This window comes from Vombatus ursinus, unplaced genomic scaffold (genome assembly GCF_900497805.2).
Source record: "Vombatus ursinus unplaced genomic scaffold, bare-nosed wombat genome assembly UNPS02014813.1, whole genome shotgun sequence".
In the NCBI taxonomy this organism is placed as follows: domain Eukaryota; kingdom Metazoa; phylum Chordata; class Mammalia; order Diprotodontia; family Vombatidae; genus Vombatus; species Vombatus ursinus.
In genome coordinates, this window is record NW_020954591.1 from 4,222,915 (window position 1) to 4,238,017 (window position 15,103).

General features: G+C 36.1%; 1 protein-coding gene across 5 annotated transcripts in view; it reads right to left on the minus strand.

Annotated features, from left to right (window-relative positions):
• The window catches only part of NBEA (neurobeachin), a 769,899-nt gene that overhangs the window by 427,651 nt on the left and 327,145 nt on the right, over positions 1 to 15,103 (minus strand). The gene's annotated exons all lie outside the window — the stretch shown is intronic.

Sequence of the window (15,103 nt, forward strand, 5' to 3'; positions counted from 1 at the left end):
GATTAATAAACCACAATGCCTATACCTTTGAATTACATGATAAAACACATGCCAAAGTCATGTTCCAAAATGTTCTTTATCCCTTCCTAGGAAGCCTACTATAAAAACATATAGGCACATACCCTCAAACAGTTATTTCCCTCTACTTGAGTGATTATATAATCCAATATTGATTATCTTCATTCAAAAGCAGAAGTATGGATAATTGAAAACAACAGGTAAACCAAATGTCACATTTATTTAAAACAACTAATGAACGAGAAAAGATTCTAAGATTATACAATGTATTAAGGAAAAGTAGCCTGAAATTAGAACTTTGAGGCAAAGGGAGTAGAGCCAAGTTGGCAGAGTAGAAGGAAGAACTCACCTAAACTCTCTCATATTCCCCTCCAAACAATTTTAAATTAAGGCCTCAAATTGATTTCTGGAGTAGCAAAACCAAAAAAAGGTCAGGTGAAAAAATTTTCTAGCCCAAGATAACTTAGAAAGTCAGCAAGAAAGGTTTGTCTCACCATAGTGGGAGGTGGCCTGCAGCACAGTACAGGCTGTGCTGCGATGCGAGTGGCAGGCCTTAGAGGTCGCTACATCAGAGGCAGCAGCACCTTCTGGAGCTCTCAGGCCACTGACAGTAAGAGGGTCAGACAACTGGTCCAAAAGAGATTATAGGGGATCCTTTGCTAGCACTGAGTGGAGGACCCTTTTGTATTGCCCATACACAGGTCCAGGTTGCAGGCTTGGTCACAACTCCAAGGCAGAAAGGATCACTAGTGATTGAGGATTCAGGAAAGCAGGGTACCTGGTCAAATTTCCAGAGCCAAGAGCAATGCTGTGGCTTCAAGGAAATAAGATCATTTTCTGGGTAAAGGCCAGAGCACAGGCCAGGAGAGGAATGCCCACACCTCTCCTCAGATCATACCACCTTGGAAACACTGAAAAGATAGAGACCCAGAACTACCTCTGAAAACAGCAGCATGAAAAACCTGAAGTTTCCCCCCAATCCCACCCCATCAGGACAGCCCAACTTTAACGTAAAGTTAAAAGTCAGGAAACATGGGAAATATGAGCAAACAAAGCAAAAATAAAACAAAATGGGCAATAAAGAGTAACTATGGTAATAGGGAAGATCAAGATACAAATTCAGAAGAAAACAAAATCAAAACTGCTATATCCAAAGCCTCAAAGAAAAATGTGAATTGAACACAAGGCCAAAAAGAATTACTGGAAGGAGTCAAAAAGGATTTTAAAAATAAAAATGAGAGAGGTAGAGGAAAAATGGGGAAAAGAAATGATGCAAGAAAAGACAGTGATGCAAGAAAATAATGAACAGTCAACAGACTGAAAAAGAGGCACATACTGTAGAAAATATCCCCTTGAAAAAAACAGAATTGAACAAACGGTAAAAGAGGCATAAAAATCCACTGAAGAGAAAAACTCTTTAAAAAGCAGAATTGGGGGAAAAATACAAAAATTCACTGAAGAAAATAACTCCTTAAAACGTGGAACCAGTAAAATGGAAAAGGAGGTCCAAAAGCTCAAGGAAGAAAATAATTATTTGAAAATGAAAATTGGGCAAGTGGAAGCTACTGACTCCATGATATGGCAAAAAACAATAAAACAAAATCCAAAAATTGAAAAAAAATAGAAGAAAAATGTGAATATCTCATTAGATAAACAAGGGGCATAGAAAATAGATCAAGGAGAGATAATTTAAGAATTACTGGACTATCTAAAAGCTATGATCAATAATTATGATCAATTTCTTTCAAGAAATTACCAAGGAAGATTGTGCAGATATCCTAGAACCAGAAGGTAAAATAGTCACTGAAAGAATCCACAGATCACCTTCTGAAAGAGACCCCAAAACAAAAACTTCCAGGAATAGTACAACTAAATTCCAGAGCCTCCCAGTGGAGGAGTAAATCTTGTAAGCAGCCAAAAAGAAACAATTCAAATATTGTGGAGCCACTGTGAGGATCACCCCCGATTTAGCATTTTTCTCAGTAAAAGATCAAAGGGCTTGGCACAGGGCATTCTGGAAAGCAAAAGAGATAGGATTACAGTGAAGAATCACCTACCTAGCAAAACTAAGTATAATCTTTCAGGGAAAAAAATGGAAATTTAATGAAGTAGAGGAGTTCCAAGTATTCTTGATGAAAAGACCAGAGCTAAATAGAAAATCTGACTTTCAAATACAAGATTCAAAAAATCATAAAAAGGTAAACATGAAAGAAAAATCATAAGGGTTTCAATAAAGTTAAACTGTTTATTTACATTCCTACATGGAAAGGTGACCATTACAATTCCCAAGAATTTTATCATTATGAGGGCAGATAGAAGGAGTATACACAGACAGATGGCACAGTTGTGAGTTGGTTATGATGGGATGATTTAAAAAAAATTAAGGAATGAGAAAAAGATGCACTGGAAGAAGGGGGAAGGGAGAGGAAGAACAGGGAAAATTAACTCACATAAAAGAGGTGTAAAAGGAAGAGACTCTATGGTGGAGGCAAATATGGGTATTGGGGAAATGGACAATGCTTAAACCTTACTCTCATTGTAAACGGCTCAAAGATGGAACAACACACACACCCAGATGGGTACAGAAATTCCAAAAGGGAAACAGGAAGGGAAAAAGACAAGAAAAGGTGGTGGAAGTGATAGAGGGTGGATTAAAGAAGACGGTCAAAAGCAAAACAGACTTTTGAAGAGGGGCAAGGCAAAAAGAGAGAAAGATAAACAGGAAAAAAAATAGGGTGGAGAGAAGTACACAGTGATCATAACTGTGAGTGGGATGAATTCACCCATAAAATGGAAGCAGATATGAGATCAGATCAAAAACCAGAATTCAACAATATTTTGTTTACAAGAAATACATTTGAAACAGACACACACAGTAAGGCGGAGGCAAAAAAAAAAAAAAGAGCAGGGGTAGCAATCATGAGCTCAGAGAGAGCAAAAGCAAAAATAAACCTAATTAAAAGAGATAAGAACGGAAGCTACATTTTGCTAAAAAGGTACCTTGTACAATGAAGTAATATCAATACTAGACACATGCATGAAAATGGCATAACGTTCAAATTCTTAAACGAAAAGTTAAATGACTTACAGGAACAAAAAGACAGTAAAACTGTATTAGTGGAGGAACTATAGTTTCCTTCTCATAACCAGATGAATTTAACTATAAACATGAAAGAAGTTAAGGAGATAAACAGAATTTTAGAAAAGTTAAAAATGATAGACTTCTGGAGAAAACTGAATGGGAACAGAAGGGAGTTGACTTTTTTCTAAGTTGAACCTGGCTCTTTCACAAAAACTGACTCTGTAAGAGGGCACTAAGACCTCACAAACAAATGCAGAAAGGCAGAAATATAGAATGCATCCTTTTTTAGGCCATGGTGCAATAAAATTCATATTCAATAAAAGGCTATGAAAACACAGATTAAAAATTAATTGGAAACAAAAAATTCTAATACTAAAGAATGAGTGGGTCAAAGAACAAATCACAGAAACAATAAATAATTTCATTAAAGATAATGACAACAATAAGACAAGTTACCAAAATGTATGAGATACAGCCAAAGTAGTACTTAGTGAAAAATTTGTATCTTCAAAGGCTTATATCAATAAAATAGAGGAAGAGTAGGTCAATGAATTGGGCATGCAACTAAAAAGAAAACTAGAAAAAGAACAAATTAAAAATCTCTAATTAAATACTAAATTGGAAATCCTGAAAATCAAAAGAGAGATGAATAAAACTGAAAGTAGGAAAACCATTAAACTAATAAATAAAACTGAGAGCTGGCTTTATGAAAGGAAAGGTTTTAAGAATATTGCATATTAAAATATATAATCTGTTAATTTGATTTTAAAGGCATAATAAATTACAAGTATCAAAAATGAAAAGGGTCTTACACCATATACCAAAATAAAGTCAAAATAGGTACGTGACTTAGATAGTATAAGCCAACTGGGAGAGCAAGGAATAGTTTACCTATCATATTTATGGAGAACAGAAGAATTTATGACCAAAGAAGAGATGGAAAACATTATGAAATGCAAAATGGATAATTTTGATTACATTAAATTAAAAAGTTTTTGCTCAAACAAAGCCAATGCAACCAAGATTAGGAGGGAAGCAGAAAATTAGGAAAGAATTTTTATAACCAATGTCTCTTATAAAGGCCTCATTTCTAAAATATATGGAGAACTAAGTCAAATTTATAAGAATACAATTCATTCCTGAATTGATAAATGGTCAAGGGATATGAACAGGCAGTTTTCAGAAGAAGAAATTAAAGCTATCCATAGTTATATGAAAAAATGCTCTAAATCACTATTGATTAGAGAAATGCAAATCAAAATGACTCTGAGGTACCACATCACACCTATCAGATTGGGTAACGTGACAAAACGGGAAAATGATAAATGTTTGAAGAAGATGTGGGAAAACTGGAACACTAATGCACTGTTGATGGAGTTGTGAACTGATGCAACCATTCTGGAGAGCAATATGGAACTATACCCAAAGGGCTATCAAACTGTGCATACCTTTTGACCCTGCAATACCACTTCTAGGGCTGTATCCCAAAGAGATCATAAAAATGGGAAAAGGACCCACATGTACAAAAATATTTATAGCAGCTCTTTTTGTGGTGGCAAAGAATTGGAAATTGAGGAGATGTCCATCAATTGGGCAATGGCTGAACAAGTTGTGGTATATGAATGTAACAGAATACTAAGAAATGATGAGCAGGCAGATGGCAGAAAAACTTGGACTTATGCTAAGTGAAGTTAGCAGAACCAAGAGAATGTTGTACACATTAACAGTCACACTGTGAGACAACTGACTCTGACAGACTTAGCTCTTCTCAGCAATGTAAGGATCTAAGACATCTCCTAAAGTCTCATGATGGAAAATGCTATCCACAACTGGAGAAAGAACTATAGAGTCTGAATGCAGATTGAAGCATACTATTTGCTCTTTTTTTTCTTCTGTTTTGTTTTGTTTCCTCTTTCTGGTGGTTGCTCCTATTGGTTCTAATTCTTACCTTACAACATCGCTAATGTGAAAATATGTTTAATAAGAATGTGTATGTATCAGCCTATATATATGCGTCTTGGGGAGGGATGAGGAGAAGGAAGAGAAGAAAATTTAAAATTCAAAAGCTTATGGAAGTGAATGTTGAAAACTAAAAATAAATTAATTTTAAAAAATGAAAAGGGTGAATTCACCACCAATGAAAATTAAAATAAAGCAATTATTGGGAGTAATTTTGTCCAATTACATGCCAATAAATCTAACAATCTAAGTGAAATGGATGAATATTTACAAAATCATAAATTGGCAATATTATTATTTTATTTTCCCCCAATTGCATATAAAAACAATTTTTAATATTTGTTCTTTAAAATTTTGAGTGCCAAATTCTCTTTCCCCTTGCCCCTCATTGAAAAGGCAAGCAATTTGATAAAGGTTATACATGTACAGTCATGCAAAACATATTTCCATATTAGTCATTCTGTGAAAGAAAACAGACCAAAGCCCAAGAAAAATGAAGTAAAAAACAAATAAAAAAAATTATGCTTCAATCTACATTCACACTCCATCAGTTCTTTCTCTGGGGATGGACAGCATTTTCCATAAGTCCATCAGAATTATCTTCAATCACTGTATTGCTGAGAGGCAGTCACAGTTGATCATTGTATAATATTGCTAATACTATATAGAATGTTGTCCTTGGTTCTGCTCACCTCACTTTGCATCAGTTCATATAACCCTTTCCAAGTTTTTCTGAGAGCATCCTGCTCATCTGTTCTTGTAAGAGAACAATATTCCATCACAATCAAATATCACAACTTGCTTTAGCCATTCCCTAATTGATGGGCAGCCCCTCAATTTCCAATTCTTTCCCACTAATAAGAATTGCTATAAATATTTTGTACATATAGGTCCTTTTCCCTTTAAAAAAAAAATCTGCTAAATCTTGTGTTATCCTGACTGTAGCTCCATGATATTTGAATTATTTCTTTCTGACTGCTTACAGTACTTTCTCCTTGACCTGAGCACTATGGAACTTGGCTTAATATTCCTGAGAGTTTTCATTTTGGGATCTCTTTTAGGAGGTGATTGGTGGATTCTTTCAATTTTCTATTTTACCCACTAGTTCTAGGATATAAGGGCAGTTTTCCTTGGTAATTTCTTGAAAGATGATGTATAGGCTCTTTTTTTTCCTATCTTGGCTTTTAGGTAGTATAATAATTCTTAAATTATCTCTCCTCATTTAATTTCCAGGTCAGTTGTTTTTCCAAAGAGATATTTCAAATTTTCTTCTATTTTTTCCCAATTTTTTGATTTTGTTTTATTGTTTTGCAATGACTCATGAAGTCAGTAGCTTCCACTTGCCCAATTCTCATTTTCAAGGAATTGTTTTCTTCAGTGAGCTTTTGTACTTGCTTTTCATTTGGCCAATTTTGCTTTTTAAAGAGTTCTCTTCAGTGAATTTTTGCATATTTTTTCCCATTTTGCCAGTTCTGCTTTTTACGGCATTCTTCCCTTCTGTGGATTTTTGTGCTTCTTTTATCATTTGGCCCATTTTGTTTCTTAAGATGTTATTTTCTTCAATTTTTTTTGGTGCCTTCTTTACCAAGCCATTGACTCTTTTTTCATTGTTTTCTTGTATCATTATCATTTCTTTTCCCAATTTTTCCTCTATCTTATTTGGTTTTTAAAATCCTTTTTTGAGCTCTTTCAGGTATTCACGTTTATCTCTGAGGCTTTAGATGTAGCATTTTTGACTTTGTTGTCTTCTTCTGTGCTTGTGTTTTGATCTTCTCGATCATCACAGTTTCTATGGTCAAGAACTTTTTGAATTGTTTGCTCGTTTTTCCAGCTTCTTTCGTGACTTTTAACTTTAGGTTAAAATTGCACTCTGCTCCCAGGGTGCTGAAGGCCCCGTCCCAAGATTTAGGTTTTTTGTGCCACTGTTTTCAGGCCTAGTTCTGAAAGGTCTGTAAGCTTTTGGTTCTTCAAAATGGGTATGATCTACTCCTCTACTGTGTTTACTACTCTACTGGTCTGTGCTCGCGTGACCACAAGCACTCTCTTCTTCCCTGGAATTATGACCAGGGTCCTCTCATTTCTGCAGCTGAAAACTCTTGCGTACTATTGCTCTTGCTCACCCTGGGCCTGTGAGTCAGGACCAGGACCTTGGATCCACATATGGACCATACAACAGAGTCCTCAACACAGTGACAGCAAAAGAGCCTCTATAATCTCCTTCTCACCAGTTATCTGACCCTCTTAACATCTCTGGGCTAAGAACTCCAGAAGCATCCACTGACGCTGTTAATTCAGTTGTCCTGTAAAGCCCTCTCCTGGATTGTGTGCTGACCTTCTAAGTTGTCTTGGGCTGGAAAATTATTTTACCCCATCATTTTATGGGTTCTGTCCCTCCAGAATTTATTTTGTGGAGTCATTTAAAGTTGTTTGGAGGGAAACTTCCGAGAACTCAAATGAGTTCTTGACTTTTCTCCACTATCTTTCCTCTGCCTCAAATTACCCAGATTAACTGAAGAGAAAATAGGATACTTATGAGCCTTGAATGAAACTTTGAAAGACCCCAAGGATTTTAAGAGGTAGAAGAGAGAAGTTAGTACATCTGAGGTAAGGGGGACAGTCTATGTAAAGGCAGTAAGATGGCGATGCTATGTTGGGCATGAGAGAAAGTAAGCAGGCCAGTTTGGCTAGATAGATGGATGCAGAGAGGAATAATGTTTAAGTTGGGAAATATAATCCTGAGTCAGATTTTGAAGTGCTTTAAATTGTAGAAAAGTTTGCGTTTGATTTTAGAGAGAAAAGTGAGCTACTTGACCTTCCTGAGGAGGAGAGTGACAAGGTAAAACCTGTGCTTTGGAACATCATTTTGGTAGCTCTATAGAATATTTACTGAAAGGGAAGGGACTGAAAGTAGAAAACTAATTAAGAAGTTAGCAATATTCTAGAAAAGAAGTAATGAACTGAATTAAAGTGGTGACCACGTTAGTGAAGAGAACGGGACCACCATAAAGAGATTTTATGGAGGAAGAATTGACAAGACATAAAGGCTAATTGGATATGACAGTGAATAAAAGTGAAGAACCAAGGATATTTCCAAGGCGGTAAAATTGAATGAATAGAATTGGAATATGAGGAAGAGACATGGGTTTAGAGGGTAAAAATGATTTCTGTTTTGCATATGTTCAATTTGAGAAGCCTTTGGGATATTCCGTTGGAAATATCCAATAAATAGTTGTCAATGCTGATGAGTACAAAGCCATTCTTGAGAGAAAAAAAAGCCTAGGACATAGGCTGAACATGCATCCACATCTGGGTGTGGAACGCATTTAAAACTTGAACAAAAGAGAGTGAGAAGTGGTCAGACAGACAAGGAAAACCAAGAGAAGAACAATGTCATCTGTGAACCTTAATTGTTTCTGAATTTATCATACCCAAAAACCCACGTGTTTATCTTTGGCTGCCCCAATTAGGACTACTTCAGGGTGAAAAATACAACTAAAATTCTAGAATTACAGAATTGGAAGAAACTTCAAAGACTATTTACTTTAATCCTCACTAGAAGCATGAATTCCTCTTTCCATACCAAAGCAAGGGGAAACTCAAGGCATTTTTTTTGTAATTTTTTGGAAACTCAAGGCGATATTAAAGTAATAGAGTACTTGTGAAGGTATGGATTTACAAAAAAAAAAAAAAAATTAAAGGGACAACAAAGGAACCAACGCAGATAAGGGCTGGTTGCACTTAAATTCCAATGAGAACAAGGAATCACAAACTTCAAAAAATTACAATTCTTTTCCTAATTTTTGTTATTTTTACTATATCTTCATGATCTATTAAAATTGTCCATTAAGAGATGAGAGGGCAGTGACCATGTGAACAGAGAGAAGGAGATAAATGGGAAATGTTGTTGAAGTAAAATCAACAAGATTTGTCAACTTACTGAAAAAGAAGGAAGGAGGAGAGAGAGAAAGAAGACTGAAGGATGATTTTAAGATTACAAATAGGTAGGGAGAATGGTAGTACTCTTTTTAAAAAATGTTTTTCTTTAGCTTTTTATGTACTTATTTTTCACATTCATTTTAAAAAATTTTAGGTTCCACATTTTTTCCCGTCCTTCAGCCTCTCCCCCATCCATCAAGAAGGCAAGTAATATGATACCCATTATACATATGAAGTCATACAAAACATATTTCCAAATTAGCCATGTTACCAAAAAAAAAAAGCAATAAAGTAAAAAAAAAAACAAGTATGCTTCAATATGCATTCAGACTTCATCAGTTCTTTCACTGCGGATGGATAGCATTTTTCATCATAAGTCCTTTGGAATAGTCTTGGATCATTGTATTGCTGAGAATAGATAAGTTATTCACAGTTGAACATTGTACAATATTCCTGTTACCGTGTATAATAGTCTCCTGGTACTACTAACTTCACTTTGCATCAGTTCATTTTACGTCTTCCCGGGTTTTTCTGAAACCATCCCACTTGTCATTTCTTAGAGCACAATAGTATTCCATCACAATCATATACCACAATTTGTTCAGTCATTCCCAAATTGATGGGCATCCCCTCAACTTTCAATTCATTGCTATCACAAAAAGAGCTGCTATAATTATTTTATTTCCTTTCTCTTTGATCTCTTTGGGATACAGACTTAATAAAGACATTGCTGGGTCAAACAGCATGCACAACTTTATAGCTCATTGGGCATAGTTCCAAATTGGTCTACAGAATGGCTGATCAGTTCACAACTCCACCAACAGTGCATTACCGTCTCTATTTTTCTGCACCCCTTACAGCATTTATCATTTTCCTTTCCTGTCATGTTAGTCAATCTGATATGGTTGGTAAATGGTGATGCTCTTAATAGAATTAAGGAAATTAGTAATTTTGAAGGGAAGTGAATTCTCTGATGTTAGACATAAAAAAATTAAAATTTCAATGGGACATACAAATAGAGGCATAGAGCAGATAATTATTGACACAGGCTTGGAATTGAGGACAGCAATTATGACTGGTTAAGTAAATTTGAGAATCATCTGCAAAGAGATAATAATGAAACCCAGGAGAACTGTTGAAATTATTATATAAAAAGACGAAGAAAGAGAAGAGAAGCAGGGCCCAGAACAGAGCTGTCACAGAGACTTAACAGTTGTCAATAGAGAATGAATCCACAAAGCACAGTATGAAGGAAGAGACACAAAGAGATAGGATAAATAGAAGAGATAAGTGTCACAAAAGGCAAAGCAGGGAGACTCCATCACGGCACCAGGTGGTTAACAGCATTAATAGTTAAAGAGAAATCAAGAAGAACAAGAACTAAAGAAAGCTATTGAGACTACTGCTAACCTTTGAGACAGCAGATTCAATAGAATGGTGGGAGTGAAAGCCAGATCACAAAATCATGCAGATTAAAAAGTATTTGGGAGATGAGGGTTAGGAAGCAAGTGTTGATGAGTCTTTCTAGGAAGTTTATTAAGAAAGGGAGAAGGTGGGGCAGCTAAGTGGCGCAGTAGATAGAGCACCAGCCCTGAAGTCAGGAAGACCTGGGTTCAAATCTGGCCTCAGACCAAACACTTGACACTTACTAGCTGTGTGGCCTTGGGCAAGTCACTTAACCCCGATTGCCTCATTAAAAAAAAAAAAAAAAAAGGAAAAGGTACAGGATAACTTGAGAGGACAACAAGATTAAATAGATTTTTTTTTATTATGAGAAAGACCTGGCAATATTTGTAGTCAACAGAGAAAGAATTAGCAGATAGGGAGCGACAGAAAATGAGACAGAGAGAATGATGAATAGTGTGACCTACCAAAGGAGATGGGAAAGGAGGGGATCAAGGGCACAAATGTAGGAGGGTCAGTCATTATCCTGAATGTGGTACGGTGGAACACTTGGGGCTATGGGGCTTAAACATCCTTTTAATTGAAATCATATTCCAATTTCAACAGGCAGCATTAATTCTTAAAGTGGTTTATAGAGCCCAAATTTCCCAACTATGCAGCATGTGAATTCAGAGGGTAGCCCAAGATATTTAAATTTTCAACCTAACTATTTAATAAACAGAAGAGTTAGGTATTTCTTTTGGCCTAAGGGTGATGTGAAAAAATTGCTGAGACACTAAGGGAGCTGTGAACTGACAAAATTTGGGAACCTCTGGGCTAGAGAACAAAAACAAATTTACTGGGGGAAAAAAAGATTAAAAAAGCAGTTATCACAAAGATTCCTTGAAGTCTCAAGAGCTCCCCATAAAAGTCTCAAGAAGTACTTACACATTCTTTTTGCCTAGAGGGCACACAACTAAGTCCCAAATCATTACACTTAGGAGCAAAGCTAACCCAAACTGCCCCATATCTGCATCACAACTTCCTTTTGAAACTGTCCTAGATCTTATTGTGTGAGTATGAGAAGTTAAGTCATACATTCCCAGTTCCTGACCCACAAGGTGTGGCAGGGAGAAATGCTAAATTTTCCTCAGTGACTAGAATAAAGGAAGACAGATCCAGTGATGACAATGATGATAATGATGATGATGGCTGAAATTTATATGGTTATTAGTGATTTATAAAATATTTTCCTATATATTACCTCATATAAGCATCATAAAAACTTTGTGAAATGTGTCCTACTATCATCCCCATTTTATATATGGGAATACTTAAGTAAGTCAAGTGCCCTGGCCTGGGTTACCCAGCTATGAAGTGTCTGATGTGAGATGTAACACTTACTCTTTCTGTCACCAAGTTTAGTGTTCTATCAATTATTCGATGTTACTTATCTATAATAATAACTGAAACATATAGTGCTTCAAAGTTTACAAAACATTTTATGTCCATGATCTCATTTGATTCTCAAAGCAACTGTGTGAGAAAGTAGACAGTGTGGAGAAGTGGAAAGAGCACAGTGGCTATGGAATTCTGCCACTAATACTGATAACAGTATTATTACCTTGAGCAAGTCACTCAACTAACTTTTCTGGGCTTCTATTTTCTTATCGGCAAAAAGAAGAAGCTGAACTAAATATGCTCTGTAGTCCTTTCTGACTCTAAATTCACGATGCTTTGTCTAAAGGTAAGTGTTTCTAGGGCTGTATCCCAAAGAGATCATAAAAATGGGAAAAAGACCCATATGTACAAACATATTTATAATAGCTCTTTGTGTGATGGCAAAGAATTGGAAATTGAGGGGATACTCATCAACTGGGCAATGGCTGAACAAGTTGTGGTACATGAATGTAATGGAATACGACTGTATTATAAGAAATGATGAGCAAGCCGACTTCAGAAAAACCTGGAAAGACTTGTATGGACTGATGCTGAGCGAAGTGAGCAGAACCAGGAGAACATTGTACATAGTAACAGCCACACTGTGAGAGGACTAACTTTGACAGACTTAGATCTTCTCAGCAATGCAAGGATCTAAGGCATCTCCAAAAGCGTCATGATGGAAAATGCTATCCACATCCAGAGAAAGAACTATGGAACCCGAATGAAGATTGAAGCATACTATTTTCTCTTTTTTTTCTTCTGTTTTGTTTTGTTTCTTCTTTATTGTGATTCCTCCTATTGGTTCTAATTCTTCTTTACAACATGACTAATATGAAAATATGTTTGATAGGAATGTTTCTGTAGAGCCTATATCAGATTGTATGCCATCTTGGGAAGGGAGGCAGGGAGGGAGAAGGAGAAAATTTAAAAGTCTAAAGTTTATGGAAGTAATTGTTGAGAACTAAAAATAAATTAATAAAAAAAAAGAAAAAAAGCATAATCGTACAGCAAGTCTAATAATGGTGAAAAGCCTAGCAAGACAAATATAGGGGTCCTAGGATGATATATAGTTCATTGATAGGGCCATATTCAGTCTTTACTGCTTAGTAGAGCCTGTCAGGGCTTCATTCATGCATTCACTCATTCAGTCACTCATTCATTCATTCATTCATCCATCAAGTATTTATTGTTTCCAATGTGCCAACCACTGTGCCACATTCTGGAGATATAAAAACAATCACTGACCCCAAAAGGCTTTATATTCTATCAAAGGAAAATAATGAGTATATTGTACACTATTGCTGACAATTTTGTAAGCAAAATGTTAAATTGAAAATATTGCCCACTTTTTTATTTAATAAAAAACAACCTGTATGCAATAAACAAACAAATAAATGTAAGTGTTCAAGTATTTCTGAAATACAAAATAGGGAAGACAGAGAAGCTTACAATGTCCACCCTGAGCCAGGATGTTATGCTATGCATTGAGATTAGAGAGATGAAAATGAACAGTTCCTGCTCTGAAGGAATTGGAGTTCTTGAAGGAGACAACATGGACATGCGTCAGAATATACAGAATAAATACAAAATAGGATCATAAGGGCATACATTTAAACCTAGAAGGGTCCTTATAAGTCTTATAAGCCATTATTCCAATACTCTCATTTTATGAGGAACTGAGATCAAGAGGTTAAGTTTCCTTCCCAGAGTCACATAGCTACTATCTGAGCCAGTACTTTAATTCAGAACTTTCTGACTCCAAGTACAGCACTCTAACCACTAAACTACAGTGCAATTACCAAAGTAATTAAATACAAATAAGGGAGGCAGGCTGTAGCAGGAAGGGAAAGGGGGATTTGGTAAAGTAAAAGGTTTTATGTACAAAGTGGTACTTGAGCTGTCATTTTGAGAAAAGGAGGAGTTAATAGCAAGAGTAACAGTAAAGGAGAGTACATTTCAGGGATGACCAATGCAGTGGCACAGATATAAAAGATGGAATACTATATAGAAAGAACAGAGGGATCAGGACCTTAGATTGGAGAAAGGAGAATAATATGTACAATAAGGCTGGAAAGATTGGTTGGGGACAGTTTATGAAGGGTTTTAAAAGTCAGAGGTGTTTAAGTTTTATCCTAGAGGCAATAGAGAGCCATTAGAATTTGCTAAGTAAAGAAGCAACATGATCAGATCTGTATTTAATGAAATTCACTTTAGTAGCTTTGTGAAAGATGGAATGGAGGGAGGAGAAATTTGAAGCAGCTAGATATGTTATGAAAATTAGTTCAGTTTAAATATAGGGATTGGTATAAAAGCCCCCAAGGTCCACTGACTTTTGAACCCCTGTATGTCATCATTCAAATGACATTCCCCATCCCCCACCATTCAATTTTTATTTCCATCCCTCTCAACCTTCCTAACCCCAAATTACTCACCACTTCCACTGTGCCCTCTGGAATGCCTGTTCCATAAGCAACAAACTTCCCTTCAACCTAAATCTTCGCATTACACATATTGATTCTCCTTCAAATACCCTAATCACTCAGTTTCTCAACCTATTCATTTCCCGTTATCTACTTCTCCACTTTACCTCAGCCATACAGAGATGCTCATACACGTTATCTTGACACCATCCAAAAATATACCACTTCTGCGTTCATGAATTCTGAAATCTCCCTATCCAAACATAATCTATTGGCTTTTCACCTTTATCTCTGCCTGCCCCTATCAAAATTCTGTTTGTCCACACCATGACTTCTGATTCCTTGATACCTCAATTCTCTCCCTGGCAATTTCCCTTGCATTAGTCATTCTCTCCTTTTTTCTTCATCTTACTCCTGGGTGAACCAATTGATCTCTACACCATCTTTCTCTTTTGAATCCCTAGACTTCTTATCAATTCTCTGATTGCACCTGGCCAAGCCTCAGTGTTGGATCACTCCCACTCCCATATTCTAGTGCACGTGAAGAAAATCACACAGTCCTTCTAAGGCCACTACAAATTTATGTTACACAACCTCAACTGGGCCTTCAAGACTGACAGGCAATACTACCATAACCTCCTTATCAATTTGTTATCTTATTCTCCACAGGAGTACTTCCAAACTTTTTCATTCCTCCTCAAACCTCCCTTGGGTCACATTCTCTGAACCCTCTCAGCTGAAAACTTTGTCTCAAATTTTACAGAAAAACGCAGGACATTCACCAAAAGTTCCCTTTTCCTCATCTTATACCATTTATAGATAGATACATATGCTTTCTGCCACTATCTTCTTTTTCATCCCC